This window comes from Bos indicus x Bos taurus, chromosome 15 (genome assembly GCF_003369695.1).
Source record: "Bos indicus x Bos taurus breed Angus x Brahman F1 hybrid chromosome 15, Bos_hybrid_MaternalHap_v2.0, whole genome shotgun sequence".
NCBI lineage: Eukaryota > Metazoa > Chordata > Mammalia > Artiodactyla > Bovidae > Bos > Bos indicus x Bos taurus.
In genome coordinates, this window is record NC_040090.1 from 43405751 (window position 1) to 43422867 (window position 17117).

Below are 17117 nucleotides of genomic sequence, written 5' to 3' on the forward strand. Positions count from 1 at the left end.
CACACAGCTTCTAAGTGTCAGACATTCCAAGGTGGAGGTGGAAAGCAACAGCAAAGCCAGAGAGGTGAAGGAAAGCAAGGTATTTACAGGGACCTACAAGCACCCAGCTGTTCCTGGGGCATAAAACATGGTGCCAGGAGAGAGGAGTTGCCCTCATATTCTGCATTAGGCAAATTACTATCTTGCAGATAACTGGGAGCCTCAGAAGAGTTTCAAGCAGGAGAGTAACACATTAGCCTTAGGTCTTGGAAATTGAGGTGGAGAATGGATTGGAGGGGACAGATGGAACACACAGGGATGCGCTGAGAAACTGTACAACTAATTCTGGAAAGAGACGATGACACTTTTGTGTCTTTTCCATCTTTTTGATGATGGAGGAAAAGCACTGGAACAGAGAAATACTTGCAAGATAAATCAGTAGCATTAGGGAAGCATTACATAAAGTTTCAGCTGATGACATCATAACCTCTTCTACTGTACTTCACACTTACATATCCAGTGTCTTGTGGATGACTCATGAGTATTACATCAAATTATGCAGGAGACACAAGACTAAACAAAACAAGGTTCCCAGTCACTTTCTAGTTGGGACAGATAATGCCAATCAACATAAAATAATCTGGTAGATAAAAATGTTATGCAGACAATTAAAATAAGGTGACATGATAGGCACCTTTAGAATGAGTGATCAGGGAATCCTCTGTGAAGAGATGTCATTTAGGCTTTCTAAGACCACATGAAAAGTCAAGGGAAAGAATTGGCTTACTGAGTTGGAAGAATCCAAAGCAGGCTAGTGCAGCTGGAACAAAATGGACAAAGGAGAAATGGAAACAAAAAGCTATCAGAGAAGTAGACAAGATAGGACTTTAAAAGTAAGGTTAAGAAATGTAAGTAATGAAAGATCAAGGGAAGCTGATACTTCCCATGACAGGTAGAAGATTTTAATCCAGGGAGTGCAAGCACGCATGCATGCTAAGTCACTTCAGTAGTGTTCGAGTCTTTTCGACTCTATGGACTGTAGCCCTCCAGGCTCCTCTGTCCATGGGATTCTCCATGCAAGAATACTGGAGTGGGTTGCCATGCCCTCCTCCACGGGATCTTCCCGACCCAGGGATCGAACCTTCTTAACTCTCCTGCATCGGCAGGTGCGGTCTTTACCACTAGAGCCACCTGGGAAGCCCAATCAAGGGATTTTCTTACCTAACTTAAGTTGCTAAGTAAGCACTCTGGCTTCTATACAGAAAATATAGGCAGGACAAATATGATAGTAAGGAAATTTTGTAGTTGTTCATTGAGAGATGATGGTGGCTTGGAGAAAAGAAAATGAATTAAGGATTTGTTATGATAGATTCAATGTGGAAGGTAAGAAAGAATCAAAAATGACTATTTTTTTTGCTTGGGCAAGAATACAGAAGACTGTGATGGAGCAGTTTGACAAGAAGAAATCAAGAGCTGGATTTTCAACATGTTGAGTTTGAGATTTCTTTTAGAGACCCAAAGGAAAAAAAATGCTATGTAGGCAGCTGGAAATACAAGTCTGGAATTCAAGAGAGAATCTGAAGATAGAAATGTGCATTTCAGAATGATCAGCCTAACAGATGGTATTTAAAGCCATAGGACTGAATGAGACGTCTTAGTGAATAAGAGCAGAGGAGAGGTCAAAACTGAGCTTGGAGACACTCAAACATTTAGAAGTCAGAAAAAAAAGAGGAGAGGCAGAGGAGGGAAATTGAAATGGAGGAGCCATTAAGTGGCAAGAAACCAAAAAAGTGCAGTACTGAAACCGAGCAGCATCCCCATGGGGCCCTCCTGGGTACAAGTGTCCCCCACTTCTTGCTTGTAGGCAATAGGTTTCATTCAGCCTCCTTGACCTTCCCTGAGTATCAAAGGGCAGATTCTAACAGTTGCTAATAAGGGAAGGGAGGAGATACAGAAACAGGGCAGGAACAGTCAAGAAACTAGAATGTAGCCTTAGAGCAGAAGCCTGGCTCCTCTTCAAGGAATATATATAACAATACCTTTGACTTCTACTGCAGAACTAAGGCCCCCAGGTGGAGGATGACTTCAGGCTGAGCAGAGGATTTCTGGAGTACCATCCTGTTATCTCACCACCAACCAATCAGAAAAAAATCACACATTCTGCAGCCCTCACCCCAAATTTTGCCTATAAAATAAAACCATTGGGGAGTCAGGTTTTTGAGCACTAGTCACTCGTTTTCCTTGCTTGGCCCTGCAATATACTTTTCTCTGCCAAAAAAAAAAAAAAAGGAAAAAGAGAGAGATTTCCCTGGTGGTCCAATAGTTAAGCCTCTGAGCTTCCACTGCAAGAGGCACAGGTTTGATCCCTGGTCAGGGAAAGAAGATTCCACATGCTGTGTGGTGAAGCCCAAAAAAGTGATAGGAAGAATTACTTTCCCTGCATATCTTTTTATATCATTTGACTTTTTATTATGTGCATACATGACTTCCATTAAGTAAGATCCAATGAAATACAGATCCAGAGAAATCTGTATGCAGCTCAAGAAGCAACAGTTAAAACTGGACATGGAACAACAGACTGTTTCCAAATTGGGAAAGGAGTATGTCAAGGCTGTATATTGTCACCCAGCTTATTTAACTTATATGCAGAGTACATCATGAGAAATGCGGGGCTGGATGAAGCACCAGCTGGAATCAAGATTGCTGGGAGAAATATCAATAACCTCAGATATGCAGATGACACCACCCTTATAGCAGAAAGTGAAGAGGAATTAAAGAGCCTCTTGATGAAAGTGAAAGAGGAGAGTGAAAAGGCTGGCTTAAAACTCAACATTCAAAAAACAAAGATCATGGCACACGGTCCCATCACTTAATGGCAAAGATGGTGAATCAATGGAAACAGTGACAGACTATTTTCTTGGGCTCCAAAATCACAGCAGATGGTGTCTGAAGCCATGAAATTAAAAGATGCTTGCTCCTTGGAAGAAAAGCTATGACCAAAAAAAAAAAAAAGAAAAGCTATGACCAACCTAGACAGCATATGAAAAAGGAGAGACATTATTTTGCCGACAAAAGTCCATCTAGTCAAAGCTACGGTTTTTCCAGTAGTCATGTATGGATATGAGAGTTGGACTATAAAGAAAGCTGAGTGCCAAAGAATTGATGCTTTTAAACTGTGGTGTTGGAGAAGACTCTTGAGAGTCCCTTGGACTGCAAGGAGATCAAATCAGTCAATCATAAAGGAAACCAGTGCTGAATATTCACTGGAAGAACTGATACTGAAGCTGAAACTCCAATACTTTGGCTACCTGATGCGAAGAACTGACTCATTGGAAAAGACCCTAATGCTGGGAAAGACCAAAGGCAGGAGGAGAAGGGGATGACAGAGGATGAGATGGTTGAATGGCATCACCGACTCGATGGACATGAGTTTGAGCGAGCTCCAGGAGTTAGTGATGGACAGGGAGGCGTGGCATACTCCAGTCCATGGGGTCGCAGAGATACCCATGACTGAGCAACTGAAATAAACTGAAAGAAATACTCTGCTAAAAGGCCATATAAGTGGGGTTTCTTGTGGCACTGCCATCTCCCCAGCAAGGAGGAGGGCCATCTCACACAGAAGGGGTCCTCTGGGTAGCCACAGAATTGAGCAAGGGGTGATTCTTGTGACATCCACACCCTCTCCGCATCTCCCCCAACTCTGCTTCTCCCCCAAATAGTCCTAGATCATCAAGGGCTGCAACTACGACCTTCCTAAACTGATTGATGACACTCAGGACCAACAGGCCATTCTGCACTGAAACTTCCCTTTGTCCAAACTAAATAAAAGTAAGACCACTTCCCAGTGAGACAGGAAGGGGGCAGACAACCTTTAAAAGAATGACATAGCCCAAGGACAGGATATAAATTGATTAGAACCAACTGGGTTCAAGATGGTAGATCATTTGGCTTCCACTAAACCTTGAACCTCAATATACGCTCACTGTAACACATGAGCAGGCTAAATGACATACCCAGAGGTGCCATGACAGTCAATGCCGATTATAAACAGTCAAAAAGTGGGCAGTGGCCCAATCCCTGGAAATCCCCACCCCTTCCTCAAAATAGCTGGAATACTCCTCTAACTCATTAGCCTATGAAATTACCTGCCCCTATAAAAACTGACAACCCCATACCCTGGTGCCTCTCTCAACTTCCAAGATGGCCCCCACTCTGTCTGTGGAGCATGTATCTCCCTGAATAAACCTTCTTTCTCGTTGCTATGCTCACTCTTGAATTCTGTCCTACAAAAAGCCAAGCACCCACACTTGGCTGATGTTCCAGAGACTCACCTGAGACCTGGGACGTGACCATTATCTCATACCCCATCTTCTTCCCTGAAACACTAAGACTCAACTATTTTTCTCAAAAGAAAAGAAAAAAGCAATCCCCAGGAGACCTTACTTTTATTCAGACACATGGCACATTCTTACGCCTATTAGCTTCATACCTTTTTTTCCCCATCCTTCTCTATTATTTTCTAGTTTGGTTCTATGGCTATGCCAATCCAGGGGGCGATTTGTAGGGGATGATACAGTTTCTCAGAAGGAAAAGATCACCTCCTCCTCAAATGCTATTTAGCAAGCTTCTGCCAGCAAAATAAACAGGAGGGATAAGACCTACCTGACACGTGCAAGAGGGGCCTCTGAGGCTGCAGCATCACTCTCGCTTCTGGCTAACACACTGGCCAATCATCCATGCAGCGCAGAAAGAGCCTGCAGTGCCACTGCCTGGTGTTCATGGCACACGCACACATAGCCAAAGACTCCCACCAAAAGTGTTCTTCGCTGATTGCAGCTTTTCAGTTTTCAGACAGGCCGAAGGACTCAAAGCCTACGTGAGCGAATGGAAATCCAGGCACAGTAAGTGCTACCTTGAAATGACTGTAGAAGAAAAGAAAAGGAAAGACCCATAACTTTATCTCTTTCAGAAGCTTCACTCCAAAGGATGTGCGACAACTAAAGTCATTATCAAGTTTTTAGAAATGAGTGTTTAGCATAATCAGAGAGTCCCTTCTAAACTGTATCGAGAGCCAAAAACATCTGACAAATAATACATTCTACAAATGGAAAATGCTTTAGTCAGTTTTCCAGTGAGTTCACAAAAAGAACATTTGTGCACCCCTCTAAACTGTCTTAGTGTTTATGAATGCAAACAGAAAAGTATTATATATTATGGAAAATATAAAACAACATTTAAAAAAATAATAACTTCCCCATAACAGTTAAGACTATATACAATGATATATCTACTCTCACAGTTGTCAAAGGTAGCTGTAAAATATTGTTTATTATAACACATGAATAATGTATATATAATATTTAAGATACTACATTCCCAAACAGTGAGTTTTAAATCTTTAAAGAACTATTTGGAGTAACATAAATTTTGCTGCTTAAACAATAGCAAAAAAAAAAAAAAAGCCTAGGCAATATAATCATCAATTTATGCAACCATCTATTTGTCTAAAAGTGCTCATATTTCTAAACTGCATAATGCTTTCAAATAAACACAGTATTTAATTCAATAGCTAAGGCCAAACTCTAGATTTTGATTAAATAACTATTTCTCACATGGTAAGGAAACCTAAACCCAGGGTGTCTACAAGACGCCAAAACTTCTGGAAAAAAATAAAATATGGTCATTTTTACATTTGCCAAACTCTCTTTTTGTAAGCCATCAATGAATAACTTTTTGCTATTCATTTAATTGTCTCTTAGAAATAAACAGTCACACTGGGGATTATTACATTTTAAAAAAAGCAAACTTCTTTCCTGGGAAAGCAAGCAAGAAACATTACTATTTTCTAATCTTATTCAAAATGGAGTTCAGTTGACATTGTCTTATCTAAATTTGCTGATAAGTCAGAGCTAATATCCTAAGAAATTGCCATTTCCCTGTTTCTACAACCGATTTTCCTCAGTTTAGAACAATAACAAAAAATGCTAAAATTCAAAATTATGTATATATGTATGTGCATGTGTGTATATCATAAGAATTTTTTATTTTCACAGTACAAAAATATCATAAGCATAAAAGCTGAAAAACTGCTTTGCATTTTGGATTAGCTCATGAAAGTGTTAGTCACTCAGTCGTGCCTGACTCTGCGACCCCATAGATTGTAGCCTGTCAGGTTCCTCTGTCATGGGATTCTCCAGGCAAGAATACTGGAGTGGGTAGCCATTTCCTTCTCCAGGGGATCTTCCTGACCCAGGGATCGAACCCAGGTTTCCTGCATTGCAGGCAGATTCTTTACCATCTGAGCCCCCAGGGAAGCCCACCAGGATTAGCTCAGGTTCCTAGGTAATCTCTGGATTTATCTCGATTTCTATTCTCACTAAAGGATCTTCAGGAATAAAACTGCTCACTTTTCAAGAAAAAAGAGTGAATTAAATTTTGTCTGAATGTATTTTATCTCATTTGTTTCTTGCAACTTGTTGCAAACATTTTTTCCCAATTGACTGTAATCACCGAGGACTTCAGTCACTGTACCTAAGTCCTCATTACTGTCTTCTTTAAGGCTCACAGTCTCCAAAATGTTTCTTAAAGAGTCATGTGAACTCCATCGCTAGCATCTAGCAGGTTACAAAATACACTCCCAGATCCTTTTAGCCAAGATTTGCTTCTTCTAGTCAAACAAATCCAGTGTCTGTCCATCTAAACCTACTTTCTTTCTGAAGAGCAAGGAGATAACTATGGCTGAGGAACTAAAGAAAATCTTTATTCTGCATTTGAGTCATTTCTAATGAGGTGATGAAACTGAAATGTATTATACAGAGTGAAGTAAATCAGAAAAAGAAACACCAATACAGTATATTAACACATATATATAGAATTTAGAAAGACGGTAATGACAACCCTATATGCAAGACAGCAAAAGAGACACAGATGTAAAGAATACTTTTGGACTATGTGGGAGAAGGTGAGGGTGAGATGATTTGAGAGACTAGCACTGAAACATGTATATTACCATATGTAAGATAGTGATGCATGAAGCAGGGCACTCAAAGCTGGTGCTCTGGGACAACCCAGAGGGATGGGGCAGGGAAATGGGAGGGGGATTCAGAATGGGGAGCACGTGTACACCCGTGGTTGATTCATGTCGATGTATGGCAAAAAACACCACAATATTGTAAAGTAATTAGCCTCCAATTAAAATTAATTAAATAATTTAGAAAAAAGAAAATTTTTGTTTTGACTGGCCTTCTCTTGGATGTTGGATACCTACAAGACTTCTGATTCTCTTGGAGGATTTTAAATTCCTCTGGGTGAGATGGCTCTAATTTGAACTGTTTTTCCATGTGAAGATCTCTGCCCAATTTCTATAGAATTACAAAATGCTGATTCCTTTCTCTATTGCTGTCTCTGACATGCTGAGGAGTTGTTAAAGACAAGTAACTCCAGTCAGTGACTGCTGGGAACAAGTCCAAAAAGAAATGTTTAAGTCTTTTGAGTTAGAAAAATCTCTTGACTGTGATCAAAACTGCTGCCTGTTTTTTTAGAACTTGAGAAGCCCTCTTATCTTTCAGGCTGTCCACCCAAAATTCATATTCTGAGTTACATGTTTTCAATTCCAGCACAAATGGATTGGATGACAAAGGAAGCTCTATGCTATGAGGACAGCTGTTTATTTCAGAGATGGCAACTCCTAATGCAAATCCAACAATGATTTCCTTGTGTGCCTTTTCTGCTTTTTGGAATCTGCTAGGATCCCATTATCAAAACAGTATGAGGCAGTTTTAAGATCTTCATTGCAATTATCTCTAGAAGTACTGGCTACCTGGTGGTAACTATGTTCTTCTGGAAAGACAAACAGATAAACAGGTCTTTTGGCTTTGTCTTGATTTCACTTCTGGGGGGAGAGATGAGGTTTCTATGAAAGCTTTTACAAGTTATGCCTGACAATGAGTCTTGGCTAAGACTTTCAGAATGTGTTTTCCTCTTCTTGGTTTTCTTGTCAACAAGAGACAAGGATAAAGATGAGAGAAAAGGTTGGATCCTGATAAATACAATCTTTTGTTAGTTTGATGTTGCCTAGATCTTTTTTGGCATATTTAAAATGTTTATGTCTAGGAGTTTTACTCTTTTTACAACACAAGGCATAGGAAATGTTAGAGACGTTTTTCAAAACCTTCAGATTTCCTGAATGTAGCATCGTATATTCATTTTTCCTTACACAGCTGAAACATATTTTGATGAGTCATGGGCATCTTCCATGTCTTATTTGATTTTCAAGCTGTATCTTTTCTGTAACGATGACTTGTTCTGAATTTTCCTTTATAGTCACCAGCTTTCACACCAGTGCTCATCTGGTTACAACTGATAATACTTATAATAAGACAGACAACAGTAACTTCATTCATTCGTGTAATAAACAATTTAAGTGGTCACCTATGCTAGGTATTATCTATGGTCATACCTCAGTGAGGTTTATTAGGGAAGGGGAGACATAGGTCCTTGAAAAGAAAAAAGTCAGCACTAAATGAGCAAATACATAATAGGTGGTAAGACTGAATCTGTTCATCTCAGATTAGGACTTGAACCCAAGTGCTGCTGCTGCTGCTGCTGCTAAGTCGCTTTAGTCGTGTCCGACTCTGTGCGACCCCATGGACTGCAGCCTACCAGGCTTCTCCATCCATGGGATTCTCCAGGCAAGAACACTGGAGTGGGTTGCCATTTCCTTCTCCAATGAACCCAAGTGACTGGGTCTCAAACATGGCCAAGACCCATGGTCTTCCAACTGAGATCACACACCTGTTTTCAGGACTTAGTGAAGCCCAGGTTATTGATGGCTCATAACAGAAAGGATTCAGTGGGAGACAAAGTGATAGGTAAGAAGAGGATTTATTTAGAGAGAAATACAATCCACAGAGAGAATGTGGGCCATCTCAGAGGGTGAGTGGGGCCTCAAAATGTAGTGTTGTTAACGTTTATGGGCTGGGTAATTTCACAAGCTAATGAGTGGGAGGATTATTCCAACTATTTTGGGGGAGGGACAGAGATTTCCAGGAATTGGAAGATGAGCCCATTTTTGGTCTTTCGTGATCGGCCTTGGAACTGTCATGGCACACCTGGGTGTGTGATTTAACTTGCTGATGTGTTACAGAGAGCATAAACTGAGGATCAAGGTCTAGTTGAAGTCAACTCATCCATCGTCTTAGAACCTAGTTGCTTCTAATCAATTTACGTCCTGTCCTTAGGCTATGTTATTCTTATATATAATACACATTACAGTAATTTGATTGCAGTAAAAGTAGTATTAGGTGCATGCATTCATGCTCAGTTGTGTCCGACTTTTGCGACCCCACAAACTATAACCCTCCAGGCTCCTCTGTCCATGGGATTTTCCAGACAAGAATACTGGAGTGGGTTGCCATTTCCTTCTCCAGGGGATATCCTCGACCCAGGCATTGAAACCATGTCTCATACATTGGCAGGTGGATTCTTTACTGCTGAGCCACCTGAGAAAGCCCAGTATTAGGTGGTACAGTGGTAAAATAATCCACCTGCCAATGCAGGAGGTGTAAGAAATGTGGGTTTGATCCTTGGATCGGGAAGATCCTTTGGGAAAGGAAATGGCAACCCATTCCAATTTTCTTGCTTGGAAAATTACAAGGACAGAGAAGCCTGACAGGCTACAGTTCATGGGCTTGCAAAGTGTCAGACACAACTGACTGACTGAATACACACATTAGTCGTATTGGATTAGGAAGCATCACTATGAACAAAGTTAGTGGAGGTGATGGAATTCCAGTTAAGCTATTTCAAATCCTGAAAGATGATGCTGTGAAAGTGCTGCACTCAATATGCCAGCAAATTTGGAAAACTCAGCAATGGCCACAGGACTGGAAAAGGTCAGTTTTCATTCCAATTCCAAAGAGTGCTCAAACTATTGCACAACTGCACTCATCTCACAAGCTAGTAAAGTCATGCTCAAAATTCTCCAAGTCAGGCTTCAGCAATATGTGAACCATGAACTTCCAGACATTCAAGCTGATTTTAGAAAAGGCAGAGGAACCAGAGATCAAATTGCCAACATCTGCTGGATCATTGAAAAAGCAAGAGTTCCAGAAAAACATCTACTTCTGCTTTATTGACTATGCCAAAGCCTTTGACTGTGTGGATCACAATAAACTGTGGAAAATTCTGAAAGAGATGTGACTACCAGACCACCTGACCTGCCTCTTGAGAAACCTATATGCAGGTCAGGAAGCAACAGTTAGAACTGAACATAGAACAACAGACTGGTTCCAAATAGGAAAAGGAGTACGTCAAGGCTGTATATTGTCACCCTGTTTATTTAACTTATATGCAGAGTACATCATGAGAAATGCTGGGCTGGAAGAAGCACAAGCTGGAATCAAGATTGCCGGAAGGAATATCAAAAACCTCAGATATGCAGATGACATCACCCTTATGGCAGAAAGTGAAGAGGAACTAAAAAGCCTCTTGATGAAGGTGAAAGAGGAGAGTGAAAAAGTTGGCCTAAAGCTCAACATTCAGAAAACTAAGATCATAGCATCTAGTCCCATCACTTCATGGGAAATAGATGGGGAAACAGTGGAAACAGTGTCAGACTTTATTTTGGGGGGCTCCAAAATCACTGCAGATGGTGACTGCAGCCATGAAATTAAAAGACGCTTACTCCTTGGAAGCAAAGTTATGACCAACCTAGATAGCATATTCAAAAGCAGAGACATTACTTTGCCAGCAAAGGTCCGTCTAGTCAAGGCTGTGGTTTTTCCAGTGGTCATGTATGGATGTGAGAGTTGGACTGTGAATAGAGCTGAGCTCCAAAGAGTTGATGCTTTTGAACTGTGGTGTTGGAGAAGACTCTTGAGAGTCCCTTGCACTGTGAGGAGATCCAACCAATCCATCTTAAGGAGATCAGTCTTGGGTGTTCATTGGAAGGACTGATGTTGAAGCTGAAACTCCAATACTTTGGCCACCTCATGCGAAGAGTTGACTCGTTGGAAAAGACTGATGCTGAGAGGGATTGGGGACAGGAGGAGAAGAGGATGACAGAGGATGAGATGGCTGCATGGCATCACCAACTTGATGGACATGAGTTTGAATGAACTCCAGGAGTTGGTGAAGGACAGGGAGGCCTGGCGTGCTGCAATTCATGGGGTCGCAAAGAGTCAGACATGACTGAGCTAATGAACTGACTGACTGACTGAGCAACACAGTAAGGTGCTAAAGCTATAAGGGGTAGTAAGTTGATGTACTTTAGATAGAAATGGTTAGAAATGTGCTCTCCAAAGTGCAGAGAAAATAAGGGAAAAGAAGTTTTCTGTTGTCAACTTGCCATCCTAGTGAAGTTTAAAGAAGGGAATGTTTGTTTCTGTTTTGATGAAGTTTATCAACATAGTATGTGATGTTCTGATTTTTTTAAAAGGATGAAATTTACTTACAGAACAGAAACAAGACACACAGACTTAGAGAATGACTTACGATTGCCAGAGGGGAATGATGGGGAGAAGGGACAGTTAGGGAGTTTGAAATCGACATGCACACAGTGCTATGTTTAAAATGGATAACCATCTTATTGTATAGCACAGAGAACTCTGCTCAGTGTTATACGGCAGCCTGGACGGGAGGGGAGTTTGTGGAAGGATGGCTACCTGTATAAGTATTGCTGAGTCCCTTTGCTGTCCACCTGAAACTATCACAACATTGTTAATCAGCTATACTCCAATATAAAATTATTTTTTTAATTTCAGTGAAAAAACAAAAGCAAAGGATCAACGATGAAACTTCATCTGCATCTAAGAGAAAAGTCATTTTAAAACTATAGACATTTCAGGTCACCAGAACTTAAGAGTGCCAATACATAGTAACAAGCTCTATCCATCTAACACTGTATCATAAAACCAACAAAGCCATGTTCTGCTGCTAAGGTACTGAAAGTATCTACATAAACTTCCCCCAAAGGACTGCATACTATCCATAATAGCAATTTACACTGGTATAGTGTGTTTCTGCTTTCAAAATACTTCACATCCTAGAGCAATAAATGAGAAAGGATGCTATGCGATGTACCAGATGCAGCTATAATGTAAATCGAGCAGGAGAAATGTCTGGACCATTAGACAGTGGTTGCATGCAGAATAACTTTGTCTTTAGCACATTGTATTATGTGAAGATAAACCTCAGGCTATGAAGCTGGGCTGTAATCAAAACAAAATCAAATAAGGCTGACAAATCCAACTCAAAGACAAGTCAAGAGAAGCACAGTGGCTATGCGAATCAAACCTCTACCCCTTGACCTGCACAATAACAGAGAAGTAATAAAAATAGAAGACAGGTCTAGATTACCCTGGTTAATTTAAACTGCTCATCACCTCATCTTTAAATCTTCCCCTCCAACTCACGAGGTTGCTGTTGTTGTTGTTCAACCTCCCAGTCGTGTCCGACTCTGTGACCCCATTCACTAGAGCACACGAGACCTCCCTGTCATGGGGTTGGCAACATGTAGAGTGTGGTTTACAGAAAGGACCTGGTAGGAAGAGGAGAGAGAACAGGCTAAGAATTGACATACTCACTAAGTCACATGGCACCACTCCATAAACAGAACTGATTCCAGAAGAAAATAAACAAAACCCTGTGAAGAGGGTTAAGGCAATCTCTTTCTTGGGTTCTTTTTCACCCTATTATCCTCCCATTCATAGTTCTTTAGTCTTCCCACCTGAACTTTAATTGTTCATACTTCCCAGTCCCCAACTCCCATGCCTTGGAAACATGAAAAGATCTTTAGTCAATCAACTGAAGTTAGATATTCTTAACCAGAAATTAACACATAGAATCAAGTGTCTGGAAGTCACCTTAAAAGTCTTTTCCCCCTTATTTTCCACCCTCTGCCCTCCATTCTCCTATAATAATCCCCATACACGGACTCCAGTCTCTAAGTAAACACCTCCCCTGGTTGTAAATCAAGACCTCCTGGAGAAGCTCATTCCATTTCTGGACTGCTCAGATCATTAAAGGTTCTCAGTCGTGCTAGCCCAAATTAGCCCCCTACAGTTTCTCCCCACTTGAGAAATATGAAACAAGTCCTTCTCCTCCGGGCAGCCTTTCACTTCGTTTGAAGGCAGCTGTCACTTCCCCACTGAGTGCAGTGCCCCTGCAGTTTGCATATGCCCAAGTGCTCCTCCTAGGACATGATTTATAAGCATCTAATCATCTTGCTCATCCTCTCTTGGACATGCCACAGCTCTCAATAAAACCCCTCTTCAAAAGTGTTGCCCAGAATGGAACTCAGTATTGCAGGAATGGCCTAAATATGGAATGAGAATCTTTGTCTATGTTAGATCTAAAGACAGCAAGGATCATATGAACAGGAGAAGGGTTTCTGTTGTAACTACCAAAGTTTGGTTTGGTTTTTCACTTTGGGTTTTGTTTATTTGCAGTTTTTTTCTTTGTTTGTTTGTTTTGGAGAGGGGTGGTTGTGAGGCAGGTGGGGAAGAGTTCACCATGCTTTTTATTTGATGATTCTAGAACTCAATTTAAAAATACAGATGAGACTCTGCTATGTGTGTGGCTCTCTGCTAGGGACTTTTGGAGAAATAAATGAATAAGATCCAGCCCTGAAAGAGTCCACATATTATTGCCTGACCCTTGCCATCTATCTTTCAGGCAAATCACAAGTACACAGGGCTTTCTGATGAGGTGGGCTTGTATTAGTTATCCATGTTAGAACCCTGGTTGGGAGTAGGGGACCCTCACAAAGACGTATTTGACCTGGCCTCAGAATAGTTGTTGACAGTTGTCAGAATAGTTGCCTGTTCCCTGGAACCATGGAAGTACGTCATAAACTTGCATCACTAGTCCCAGGAACACCCTCACCACACCAGCCTGGCTCTTTTGCACACTCTGTCCTTTCTTCCCAGTCTGAGAGCCCTCCCTGCTTCTCAAAACACAGCCTCCTCCTTTTTCCTCTGCTTAGATCCTGGGATACTACATTCTAGGATCCATTCTCCCTGACTCTGAGGTCAGGAATGGGCTTCTCCAGTCCCTGCCAATGAGAGCTCCTGAACAGAAAGCAAGTCTTGCCACCACACTGGCCCAAACACCTCTAAATCTCTTTGCCACAGTAACTGCTGCCAAAGGAGTGGGAGGTTTGCAGCTATCACATGTGATTAAGGGTACACAAACTGAGGCTGTTCAGCGCTACTAGACTGCCTTTTATAAAATCACAGAACTGAAAAGTCTTGGAGATCATCCATTCTACAGTTGACACAATGAGGGAAGCCCAGAAAGTTTCCTGATGTGTTTGAGGTAACAAAAGGACCCTACTTCTGAGAGTGTGGACTGCCTTGACTCCTGACTCAGTGACCTTTCCACTGGAGAATGGTTTTGAAATCTAAATTCTTTCTGTGTATTTAAAGTGGTCTAGGAGTGGATACAACCCTATCTCTTCCTCTTGATATTTTAATAAAGACGTTTTTAAAAAACTGAACATCCACGACACTTAAAAGATATTTTCCTTCTTTGCTGTGTATCAAAAGCTGTGACAGAGTGCTGGTCTACCACCTCTTCCTTGGCCAGAGAGCAGGGAATCGTAGCACAGAATTTGGTTGTCTTAGATTTTCTGCTCATCGGGGCCAGCCAACGGCCTGGGCTCACTAGCCCTAAAACCAGGGGAAAGAGTTAGAGGGGCAAAGTTGGGTCTGACAGCCTGTGGCCATGCCCTTCTTGCTTACCCAAACCAGCCTTTCTAGGGATAAAGGAACACACTAGTTCAGGAAGGACCTTGGAGCTCTGACTTCACCCAGGGGACACATACTGGGTAAGGGGAAGAGGCTGTGCCAAAGGACCCAGGACCAAAGGCCTGCTGCCATGCCCATCCCAAGCCCCGTCCCCGAGTCTGAGCAACCTGGCCCTCCTTCCCCTACTCACCCGGCTGTCCTGCTCTTGCACTCATTCCTGCCCCATCCTTCCTCCTCCAGCCTGCAGTACTCCCCTCTCCCAGTGTCACCCCACACTCCCCAGATACTCCCTGGCCTCCGCTTCTGCCTCTAGGCCCAACAGAAAGGGTTAGAGAGTCCCACCATCGCTACTATACTGACAAACAGGAAGTCATACTACTGTACTGACAAACAGGAAGTCAAACTCTGCTCTGAAAGTTTCTGATTTGAGCCCCTTGTGATAAAGCATTTGTACCACTGTGAGTAGGTAAATATAATAATATGAGCTAACAGAGCTTAATAGGTGCCAGACTCTGTTCTAAGTAAATTGCCAGTATTGTGCCCACTTTACAAACTGGGAGACTGAAGAACAGCATGAGTTAAAGTTTAAGACCTATGGATAAAACAGAAAGTTGTACATCCATACAATGAGATACTACACTCAGTAACATGAATAAATCTCAAAAACATCATGCTAAGTGAAAGAAATCAGACCCAAAAGAGAACATATTCATAATTCCATGTATATGAAATTTTAGAAAATACAAAATAATGGCAACAAGAAGCACATCGGTGACTTTAGAGCTAGAGATGGAGCAGGAAAGAACTTTGGGGAATGATGAAACTGTTCCTAAACTTTATTGTGAAAATGTTTGTACAACTGTGTACATTTATCCAAGCTCATCAAACTGTACACTTAAAACGGGTGATTTTTGTGATATAAGTGTATCTCAAAACACTGCCAAAAAAAAATCAAGAAGGAAAAAGGACAAACAAGTACCCTGGACAACACCAAGGATGAAGAGAGAGGAAACAAGGAAGGTAGAGAGAAGTATGAGAACTAAAAAAGAAAGATGCCCTAGAAGCCAAATGGAAGGATTAGTGCTTGGTGTCTTGTAGGTGCCCAGTGACTTCTTGTTGAATGAAAGAACAGCAGTATCCAAAAGGAGGAAGAAGTGATCAACAAGCTACAGAGAGGTCATGAAAGATGAACTCTCTAAAGATGCACTGAGGGTTGAGCTGGAATTAGGGGGAGCAGCCTCAAGAGGAAAAGTCCTCTGGTTTTCTCAGCTTCAGTGTTCTGAGCCTTTCCAGAAACAGAAATGTAGAAGCTTGTTGTTCTACAAACAGATAACCCACCCTAGAGTTCAGTTCATCATAATAGAGTTGTAAGAAAAACAGTGGAGGTCTTCCCCAGTGGGTCAGTGGTAAAGAATCCTCCTGCCAATGCAGGAGACACAGGTTCAATCCCTGATCCAGGAAGATTCCACATGATGCAGAGCAAGTAAGCCTGTAGTTGTTGTTTAGTCACACTAAACACATGAGCCACAACTATTGAGCCTGTGTTCTAGAGCCCAGGAGCCTCAACTACTGAAGCCTGCGTGCCCTAGAGCCTGTATGCCGTAACAAGAGAAGCCACCGCACTGACAAGCCTGCACATCACAGCTAAAGAAAAGCCCATGCAGCAAGGAAGATCCAGCACAGCCAAAAATAAATAAACAAATAAAAATACTTAATATTTTAAAAAATGGAATATTTGGCTCATTTGTGTTTTTTCTGTTTACACAAGACATCATAGTTTTTAATCTATTTTATTTATTTTTTTTTTAGGCCATGCTGTATGCCATGCAGGATCTTAGTTCCCCAACCAGGGATCAAACCTGTGCAAACCTGGGCCCCTTGCATTGGAAGCGTGGAGTCTTCACTACAGGACTGCCAGGGAAGTCCTCCTCATAGTTTTTTAAATGTTTGAAACATTTATATAATACAGTTCAATTATAAGAAAACAGTTTGAAGTATTTTTAATACTGCTTGACCGGTGGCTTGAAAAGGGAGTTAACAATGATCAGTCCCATATTCTGACCTTTTGTGAGACAGGCTCAAGGCCTTTGAAGAGTAGCAATCAGAGTCCATGGCCTCTGTGGTGTGACGTTCCTGACACCAGTTTGCATTGGTAGGAGAACTGTGTGTTGTGGTATTCAGCAAAGCCAGCCCCCAATGTTTGCTTTCCAAACCCCATGCTCTGGCTTGCAGGACTTGAATCACAGTGACTGATGGAAAGAGGGTGTTGCCTGAAAGTTAAGGGCTGGTAGGCTGATTAATGACCTCAGCATGAAGCTGTGGGCCTCTAACCCTGACAGATCATTAGCTCCCAGAAAATGTTCAGCCTCTGGAGGTCGTGGTTATTATTAC